This window comes from Miniopterus natalensis, chromosome 1 (genome assembly GCF_054644295.1).
Source record: "Miniopterus natalensis isolate mMinNat1 chromosome 1, mMinNat1.hap1, whole genome shotgun sequence".
NCBI classification, from domain to species: domain Eukaryota; kingdom Metazoa; phylum Chordata; class Mammalia; order Chiroptera; family Miniopteridae; genus Miniopterus; species Miniopterus natalensis.
This window is the reverse complement of record NC_142081.1, coordinates 127,509,352-127,520,936: the sequence shown is the minus strand read 5'-3', so window position 1 is coordinate 127,520,936 and position 11,585 is coordinate 127,509,352.

Here is an 11,585-nt window from a genome sequence, read left to right as displayed (position 1 = left end):
ATTTGTTGCCTCCACCTTGATGCACTCATGTATACAAATAGTACTCAGCAGTTATGACGCGCCAAGCACATAATAGGCAGCACAGCATATTGAACATCAGCCAAAATATCCAGTTCAAATCTGATCTCCAAAACAGTCTGTCTCTATGACTTTGTGCAAGTTATTTAATCGCTCTCTATATCTCGGTTTTTTACATCTTCAAAGTGTGAATAATAATAGTACATACTACCAGCCTTTGAAACAAAAAGGTAAGTGGTTTATACAGCAAAATTGAGTTCATTCAGGAATGGCAGAGGAATTGCAGTTTGGTGCATGCAAATTATGGTGAGCCATAGGCAAGCTCTGAGAACAAAGCAGAGGGGCCCTTCTTTTACTGAGGAAAGGAATGAAGTTGAGAAGGGCTGTTTTGATTGACAGCTCAATGGAAGAGAGTGAGAGTTTAGAGCTGTGGTGGCTTCTCCTGGGTTGTTTTGGCTTCTCATTGGTTTGCTTGTTGCTGGACAAAACTGAAAATCATCTTTCTTTCTGCTGGGGTATGTAAAGTAAGCCTCTTTTTGCTTGGATTTGTAAGCTAAATTGTGATGAGTAGTACCTGAGTGAGCATACTCACTCACTGCTTCCCAGCTCCATTTTAAATTAGGTTTCTTTTATTCACTTATATGATCTTATATAGTTTTTTCATGAATAAATGAGCATATAAAGAATCTAAAACAGTGTTTAGACAAGTTGTAAGTGCTCAATAAAGCTTTTTCTCCCCCTTTGTTTCTATAACAGTGGTTCTCAATTCACAGGGAAACCTTTTTTAAAAATAGCAATGTCTATCATCAAATAAAATGCTATGAAACAAGAAATCAATTACCAAAAAAAACCCTGAAAAACACAAACACAAACAAATGGAATCTAAATAACATGTTACCTAAAAAATGAATGGGATAACAATGAGATCAAGAGAAAAATCAAAAGATACCTTAAGACAAATGAAAATTAAAATGCAACAACCCAAAATCTGTGTGACACAGTGAAAGAAGTCCCAAGAGGGAAACTGATAGCAATACAAGCTTACCTCAAGAAACAAGAAAAAGTTCAAAATAACCAATCTAACCTTACACATACAGGAACTAGAAAAAGAAAAACAAACAAAGCCTAAATGGAATAGAAGGAAGGAAATAATAAAGATCAGAGCAGAAATAAACAAAATAAGAGTCCAAAAAAGCAATATGAAATATCAATGAAACCAAGAGCTGGTTCTTGAAAGGATAAACAAGATTGCTAAACCTTTAATCAGACAGGAGTAAAAAAGAGAGAAGACCTAAATAAAATCAGAAATGAAAGAGAAGTGGTGACAACTAACACCACAGAAACACAATGTATTATAAGAAAATATTGTGCACAACTGTATGCCAACAAATTGGACATTCTAGAAGAAATGGATAAATTCCTAGAAACATGCAATCTAAAACTGAATCAAGAAGACCAGAAAATCTGAACAGACCAATTACAACCAATAGAAATTGAAACAGTAATCAAAAAACTTTTAACATACATAAGTTGGGCCAGAAGTCTTCATAGGTGAATTTTACCAAACATTCAAAGAAGAACTAACACCTACCCCTCTCAAAATATTCCAAAAACTTCAAGAGGAGGAAAGACTCCCAAGCTCATTTTACAAGGCCAGCATTATCCTAATTCCAAAACCAGATAAAGACATTATAAAGAAATAAAATTATAAGCCACTATCCCTGGTAAACATTGATACCAAAATTTTCAACAAAATATTAGCAAACTAAATTCAGCAATGCATTAAAAAGATTATACACCATGATCAAGTGGGATTTATTCTTTAGTTCCAAGGTGGGTGCAATATCCACAAATTAATTACTGTGATACACCACCTAAACCAAATGAAGGGTAAAAATTATATGATCAATTAATAGATGCAGAAAAAGCATTGACAATGTCCAGCACATATATGTGTAAAAACTCTCAGCAAAGTGGGAATAGAGGGATCATACCTCAACATAATAAAGGCCATATATGACAAAACCACATCTAACATCTATACAATGGGCAAAAACTGAGTGTTTTCTTTAAGATCAGCAACAAGACAGGGATATTTGCTTTCACCACTGCTATTCAACACAGCAATCAGACAAGGAGAAGAAATAAAAGGCATCCAAATAGGAAAGGAAGAAGTAAAACTCATTATTTTCAGATGACATGATACTGTATATAGAGAACCCTAAAGATTCCACCAAAAACTACTGTAACTGATAAATAAATTCAGTAAATTAGCAGGGTACAAAATAAATATTCAGAAATTTGTTGCAGTTTTATATACCAGTAATGAACTATCAGAAAGGAAAACTAAGGAAACAATACCGTTTACAATTTCCTCAAAAAATAAAATAAAATAATAAAATACCTAGAAATAAATTTAACCAAAGAGATAAGAGATCTGTACTCAGAAAATTAATTATAAGACATTGAAGAAAGAAATTGAAGAAAATACAAATAAATGGCAGCATATGCTATACTCATGGACAGGAAGAATTAACATCATTAAAGCATCCATACTACCCAAAGCAATCTATTTATTTAACACAATCCCTGTCAAAATACCAATGGCTGTGGGACATTTACACCATGGAATACTATGCAGCTGTAAAGAAGGGTCTCTTACCCTTTGGAACAGCATGGATGGACCTGGAGAGTATTATGCTAAGTGAAATAAGCCAGGCAGAGTAAGGCAAGTATCACATGATCTCACTTATATGTGGAATCTAAAGAACATAATGAACTGATGGAAAAAATAGATCTAGTGACATAGAAGCATGGAACAGACTGATGAATCTCAGGTGGAAGGCAGGGGTGGGGGAGTGGGGAGAAGTTAACCAAAGAATTTATATGCTTATATGCATAATTCATGGACATAGACAATAGTGTGGTGAAGGCCTGGGGGTGGGGGGTGGCAGGGCGGGGTGCAGGGGGTCAATGGGAGAAAGGAGGACATCTGTAATACTTTCAACAATAAAGATTTTTTTTAAATGTCACTTTTTAGAGAACTGGGGGATAAGTAGTAGATTTATCAAGGGATTACTTCATAAGTTTAGTGTATATTGCTATTTTTTATAATTTTTTAATTATATTTTTCAATTATAATTTACATTCAATATTATTTTTGTGTTAGTTTCAGGTGTACAGTGTAGTAGTTGGGCAATCTTATACTTTACAAAGTGATCTCCTTGATATTTTAAGTACCCATCTGGTACCATACACAGATATTACAATATTATTAGTTATATTCCCCATTCTGTATTTTACATCCCCATGACTATTTTGTAACCACCAATTTTCACTTCTTACTCCCTTCATCTTTTCCACCGAGCCCTTCAAACCCCCTTTGTTATGGCAAACATCAGTCTGTTCTCTGTATCTATGAGTCTATTTCTATTTTGTTTATTCATTTATTTTGTTATTTCGATTACACATATAAGTGTAACCATATGATATATGTCTCTCTCTGCCTGACTTTTTTCACTTAGCATAATACCTTCTAGGTCCATCATTCATGCTGTCATAAAGATTTCTTTTTTTTTTTTTAATGGCTGAGTAATATTTTGTTGTATATATGTACTACCACTTTTTTATCTATTTGTCTTTGAAAAGCACTTGAATTGTTTTTCATAACTTGGCTATATAAATTACAGTGCAATGAACATTGGGGTCCATATATTCTTTTGAATTAATGTTGTGTTTCTTTGAATATATATCCAGAAGTGGAACCACTAGGTCATAGGGCAGTTTATTTTTTAATTTTTTGAGGTTATTGAGTTTTTAATAATTTTTTTATATTAACCTTTTATTGGATGTGTCATTGGCAAATATGTTCTCCCATTCAGTGAGTTATCTTTTGTTTATGGTTTCCTTTGCTGAGCAAAAACATTTTAGTTTGATTTAGTCCCATTTGTTTATTTTTTCTTTCATTCCCCTTGCTTGAGGAGCAATAGTAGAAAAAAATATTGCTAAGGGAAATGTCTGGGATTTTACTGCCTATATTTTCTTCTCAGAGATTTACGGTTTTGAGTATTACATTTAAGTTTTTTAATCCATTTTGAGTTTATTCTTGTACATGGTATAAGACTGTGGTCTAATCAAGAAAATATACACCTTCTTCCTTTCCTCTTCATAAGGTTTTCTATTACTAACAGCCCAAAATATTTATAACTGATTGGTTGTCCTAATGGCCAGGACTTGGTTGCCTACATCCCAAATAGTTAGACAGTATTAATGTAGAATCAAAATGGTGACTGAGGAAAAGGTTCGGTTGAACTAGTTGAAGAAGTTGTGAGAAATTGTCATCCTTTGGAATTGATTAACCGTTGTTCTAAACATAAAGTCATAAAGGTTTCTAATACTTGAGAAAAACCATAAATATGAAAGTAATAAATCTCAATGAATTTGATAAACTTTTGAGCTTTAATTTTATTCATTGGTAGCTTTCTGTAAGAAGGGATTTTTTTAGTACTTTATTTTTAATGTCCCAGTCAATGTCTTGCTTGATTGTGTATTGTGTATATCTTTTCCAAATGCAAAATTGATATTCACAGAACCATAGTATAAAGCCTCATACATATATGCTTAAGTCCAGGAGTTTTATTGTGAAATGGTTAAGAAAAATTCCAAAGGTTTATTTAGATAAGTGTCTAAAAATTTACTAAGTGCTACATAATTCAAAAGTGTCCACACCTTTTCTGTACTGTTCTTTTTTATTTATCCTTATATTGTGTGAGGGCAAATTTAATGAAGATGTTTAAACAATTTTGAGACATATAATGGGTAACTTTTTTCCATGAAGAACTGACTCTGGGACAGTTAAATTACGTTATTGTCATTGTTACTTATTTAAAAATGCAACTTTATTTTACTTAGATAGAATGCATAATTGCTGATTTTCTGATCCTAGACTTAAAAATAACTGGTTATACAAAAATGATACCTGTATCTATGGTAAGAAATGTACTGGTTCAGCAAATAGGCACTTTTTAAATTATATTTTTATTGATTTCAGAGAGAGGAGGGAGAGAGAGAGAGGGATAGAAACATCAATGATGAGAGACATTCATTGATTGGCTTCCTCCTGCACACACCCTACTGGGGATTGAGCCCACAACCTGGGCATGTGCCCTGACTGGGAATTGAACCCTGACCTCCTGGTTTATAGTTTGATGCTCAACTACTGAGCCATGCTGGCTGGGCAGCTAATAGACACTTTTAAAAGAAGTATGTTGACATTTTTTAAGAAGAGTAGTGGAATTTTAGCAAGTTCTTGTGAACCTACTGATGCTACCTTGAAGAAATAGATAGTGTGGTGGAGGTCTTCTCAAGATTAATCTTTGGTGCTGGATCATGTAGCTATGTCATGTAGTCACGTTTTCTAGTTTTAAGGTTATGGATATGAATCAAAACTCATATAATGTGCAGTAGTGTAATTGTGAATGCAGAACAGGATTCATGGGGATATGTGCTATGGACTGAATGTTTGTGTTCTCCCAAATTCATAAGTTGATACCATTATCTCCAAAATGATCATATACATTTGAAAATAGGATTTGGGGGAGGTAATTAGATCACAAGGGTGAAGCCGTCGTGATGGGATTAGTGCTCTTAAAAGAAGATACACTAGAAAACTTGCTTTCTCTTTTCATCTGTCCACCAAGGAAATAAACAAGGTAAAAAGGGCTGCCTGCAAACCAAAGAGTGCTCTTAGCAGACAATGAATCTACCAGTGCCCTCATCTTAGACTGCTCAGCTAACAGAACTGTGAAAGATAAATGTTTCTTATTTACGCCACTGAGTTCATGATGTTCTTGTTACAGCAGCCTGAGCTGACTGATACATATTGCAAGATCTAAATTACCCACAAATAGAGAGATATTCATGGATACTCTGAGAGAGTGTTATTTGGAGATGAGAAATCCATTAAACAACAAAGTGTAAGACTGGTGCTGATAGTGACTCCTTCAACATTTCTTTACAGAGCCTTGGGCCACATGTGAATGCCAGTAGCCTTCTCAGTATTTCCATCTAAGAGTTTGAAAAAAGCCTCCCTGTCAACCATGGCTGAGAACTTGAAAAAAAAAAATCAGAGTAATGAGTTATATATTCCATGTCCAGAATCTCTATGAGCTTTACCAATTCTATTTTATTCTATCCTTCTCATTCTATCGCAGGTCCTCATGGTGGGTAGGATTATCTCTACTTTACAGCCTAACTAAACAAGAAGCACAAAAAGTGAGACTCGGAGAGTTTACATGTCCACTCCAAGAAAACAGAGTAAGAGGCAGAGCCAAGATTCAAAGCCAGAGTTTTCTAAATCTAAGCCCCATTGTCCTCTCTCGTCCCTGCCGCCTCTGCACTCCCTTGTTCCACCTCTAGCTTAGGAAGAGTTAATAACGCATGTGTCAGGCTGAATTTTCAGTGCTTTCCATCTCTCAAGCCTTCCAGCATCTTGTATGGCAAGTCTGTTATTCTCTCCATTTTACAGATAAAGAAAGTAGAGCGGAGGGACAGAAAGCTGACTTGGCTAAGGTCACATACTTAGAATGTGACAGAACCGTATAGTCTAGTCTGTGCTCTTAACCACACGTATTAGTACCATCATATGGTACACTATATATTTTTACTTATTTTATTTATTGTGTGTTTTTTCCACTCTGGCTATAATGTAAGCTCCTTGAGAAGAGATTTTTATTTTTTTGTTTTTTTTAATTCACTGTCTTTTTCAGGACCTAGAAGAATGTCTACCATATTGAGGATTCTTAATCAACATTTATTGAATAAGACATGCTGCCTCTGTAGGAGCACAGCAGGCTGATATTAGAGACAAGAATTCTCAGGAGTTGGTCCCAAGGTAGCTCAACCTGGGATATTTGTAATGAAGGGTTTTCCCATTGCATGGGCCATCAAGTATTTCCTGGATGACAAGACACGTGAATTCCTGGGTAAGAAAGCACCATTGCTCATCCTCTGAGTATTATCCAGTCTGGTATGATGAGCAACTAATTATAAGAATCATAACACCTCCAATAGAAGATTTTGGTGGCACTGCCCCAGATTCTCTAAGGTGGGTGTCAGACAAATTGGCACACTATTAAGAATATAACAATTGTCAAAGTGTCATGCCAATCACATGACATTCTCCTAGTGTATCTTCAAACTATCTTCCCTCTGTGCACATCTCTGTAGCCAAACTTCCCTCTTCTTATAAAGACACCAGTCATTGAATTAGGGCCCACACTAAATCCAGTATAACCTCATCTTAACTTGATTACACCTACAAAAGTCCCTGCTTCCAAATAAAGCCACATTCTCAGGCTCTGAACAGACATGAATTTTTGGAGACATGTATTTGATTGAACTCAAAACAATCCATTTTTGTACTATATGTATATCTGGCTTTATACATAGAGAGTAAGACATTTTTGCCTCTTTCCCACCCCCGATCTAATTAATACCTCCTTGGGGGTAATATTGCCCCTAATGAAAAATGCATGCTCTAAGACAGTGGTAAGCAAAGCTTGGTTTGAGGGTCAAATCAGTCTGTCATCTACTTTTGTAAATAGTTTTATTGGCACAGAACCATGCCCATTCATTTGCATATTGTTCATGGCTGCTTCTGTGCCATAGCTGCAAGATTGTGCAGTTGTAGCAGAGACTGTCTGGCCCACAGAGCCCGGCCTTTTACAGAAAAAAAAATTGTTGTTCCCACTTTTAGAGCATCAGGACTGAGAATTAGATGAAAAGAAATATTTTAGTTCACAGAGTGACAACTTATCAAATAATATCTTGGCGTAATGATTTCATAATATTCATGGGGCCTAGAGTATTGTCATACTGAGGTGTTTATTACAGTGGAACAAAGGGAAATCAGCAGAGGTCAAGCTAATTTTAGGAGGCTATTTAGATGAAAGAGGGTTTTTAGATATTATGGGCTTAAATGGTAATCAAAGTATGGTCTGAAGGAATTGATCAGATCAAGGGTTTTAAATACCAGAAGAAGCAAGCCGGTTCCACAAAGCAGGGAGATTGAATATAAAGTCTGAGTATTTGCTTAGATAAGAAATAGGAAAACTTTGGTTTAAAAAGGCAGGTAGAAACAATGAGGCAAAGATAAGCTGATATTAATAAAATAATTGCTAAAAATAGTATTAATATCTTGTAATTATATGCAATTATATTTTTACCTGGCATTCTAAAAACTCTCAACATATTTTCTCATTAAGTGATCAAAGACAATGAGTTAAATATAATTACAATAACAATATTAACAGTAATAATAGCAAAAGAATTTAGCATTTATTGACCCTCTACTCTGTAACAAAACCAAATCTCAGAAATAAGCCCCCAAGATAGGCCATTTATTTTTATTTTATAGGTGGGGAAACTGATACATAGAGAAGGTGCTTGCACAAAGTCATAAAAATATATATCCAGCAAGTGGCAAGGCCCAAACTTGCACCAAGCTTTGTCTGAGTTACGTGGATTTTGTTCTGCATTTCTTCAGAGGAACACCAGGAGTATAGACAGACAAGCACACTCTAGAGACCAGAAAGTCAAAAAATGTAGAATAAATGGGCAGGAAAAAAAAAAATGGCAATACGGAAAAGTATTATGATTTGTTTTTCTAAAACACAGATTTTTTTTTTTTTTTTTTCCTCTTTGCTGTCATCCTCAATGTTCTGCTTGGGCTTCCAAATTCACAAATACGTGTTTGTATATACTGGCAAATTCCAATGAAAACAACAGATAAATGCATAAGCTTTATGATGATTCTTAGAGGTAGTCACAACCTTTTTCACCTCTAAGTGTCATCTACTGATGAGATTTTAGACTGATAAGAATTTTAACTGAAATAGGAATAGGAAACTCTGCCCCACCCCATCCCAATCTTATCAGGAAGAAACTTAAAAACATTAGTGTTTCATTCAATTTATTTGATATGTATTGAATATCTACATCTACACTGTGCCTGGTATCTGATCCTGCTTTTCCTGTTAGGCAGGCCAGGAGAATGCAACCTCTGCTGAGCTAATTCATAAGGGATGCCAGAGCAGGAGGTGGGGGGAGCACCCCTTACCTGCATGTGATAAAAATACCTAATAGTATGTTTAAGAGGTTTAAATCAAGTAACACATAAAAGTATTTGGAGGAATAGTACAATGTAGGCTCTCAAAAACATTATGTTCTCCAAAACATATATATGTATGTTTTTTGTGTGTATATATATATATGGTTTTTTTTTTGTGTGTGTATATATATATATATATATATATATATATATATATATATATATTAAAGAGGAACAAGAGCTAAAGGAAAAAGCCGGGAAAGAACTTGCTCAGAGAAACCAGTCAAAGGGAGTATAATAAAAGCCTGGCGAGAATACAGGTGAAGTGTTGCTACTGAGTCATTTAGTTTGTAGTTTGAGCCACAACCAACTATGTCTGAATGTTCTATTGCCACAACTTATCTTTTATAGCACCCACCTGTGTGACCTGGCCTAGCAATGGCAGATAATTGGGTAAAAGAACAAACTGAGTGCTGAGGAAGGTACCACGAACTCGTTCTAGAACTCAGGGGATGGTCTTTCAGGTAGATCACTTAAAATGGCACAAATCACAGCCTTGTTCGTGTACTAATCCTTGAGTGCAATGCTATATAGTAGGCACTTAGTGGTTCCCAAAGGGGTTCAAGTCCTAATCCCCAGATCTGTGAATATGTTACCCCACATGGCAAAAAGGACTTTGTAGTTATGACTTAGTTAAGAATCTTAAGGTGGAGAGGTTTTCCTGAATCACCAGTTGGACTCTATGTCATCACAGGGTCCTTTCAAAAGAAAGAAGGAGTCAAGAGAATCAGAGTCAGAGGAGATGTAAGGCAAGAGAGAACTAAAGTGAAGCAGCATGGGAAGGACTTGACCAGCCACTCCTGGCTCTGAAGGTGGAGGAAAGGGCCCTCAAGCTAAGGAATGTGGGCGGCCTCTAGAGCTGGAAAAGGCAAGATGAATGATCCCCTAGAGACTCCAGAGAGTGCAGCCCTGCCAACACCTTGACTTTAGCTGAGTGAAACCCGTTTTAGACTTCCAACCTTAAGATTGTAAGATAGTAAATACGTGTTGCTTTAAGCTAATAAATTGGTGGTAAGCAGCAATAGGAAACTAATACAGGCCACCTACTGTATCCCAGGGCATGTTAACAGACAAAATATCCTCAGCCTTCTTCACTGTCCTCTTAGACATCTAACATCTAACATCTAAGATAGATGGAAGATTGCTCTTCACAACCCCAAATACAATTTGTATTAAAACACAGGTACTCAGTAAATGTGATACTTTTGAGTAGAATCAACGTCTGCTAAGGTTGAGACTGCCAAATCATCTGCCAAAGAATCAGTCTTATGTACTTCTTTGTCCAGATGCAATATATGGCAGACCTGGAAGCATGTGCTGCTTCTATGGCTCACCCTGAAGGTCTGCCTCTTATCTTTCATATTGTGCATCGGCTATATTATACTTTAGGATGCAAAATGTGTCATCTCCCCTTCCTCTTCCAACACTGCATGCTCCAAGTTATGAATAGAGAAGAAATAGGAAAGGCTGAAAGTAGATGGAAATGAGAGTGTAGAAAGAAGGCATATTTCCATCAGTTTCATGTTTATTTCTCACAGCATGGAGACAGGCAGATGTGGCATAGGAATACTTGGATTTCTCTTTGGGATAGCCACAGTGCTCCAAGATTGTGGTAGATAGTAAAGGAAAGCCAGGGGCTAATTTAATTAATTCCCCATCAGACAAGGTCTCTAACTCAGAAACTGTAGCTTTCAATCTCAATCCATTCCCACTTAGCAGAAATTCTTTCAGATACTACTATACGGTCTCTTGTTAACCTTTGTTCCTACTGCTCTTGTACATTTCCATCCTTTAAAAAAGTTTATACTTTCATAGAAGGCTGAAAGGTTAATCAATCACCTACAATTATATCTGCTTAACCTACAGTTACCTCACTTTATTTGCATTTATTTTTAAAATCAAGGGAAATATTTTTGTCCATAGCAGAAATTTACATGAAATAAGTCTGCTAAAAAGTTAGATTTGGACCATTGTGTTCTCTCATGTCAGTCCACAAATTCTGCAAGCATTACTACATGGGTAACTTGTCATTACGTTCCTGTATTTAAAGCAGACTTAGTATATAGTGAGTTGATTTTGAACTACTTCAAAAAGCTTTCATTTCTGCAGAGGGGGGGAAACTGAATCATTCAGACAGATTAGAGTTCTCAGGATTTCTTTGTCATGACTGTGGTGTCCCTGCCAATTCCATTCTATGGGACAGGCTTTCCTAATTCTGGTTCAGTTGGCATTTTGAGAGAGATGGATAATATCTTGCTGTGGAGAGCTGAGCCATACTATGCTTTGTAGAGGGTTTAGTAGCATCCCTGGCCTCTACACATTGGATGCTACCCAATGGTGAAAACCAAAAGTGTTTCCAGAAGTTGGCAAATGTCCCTGGGAGGCAAATTTATCTATA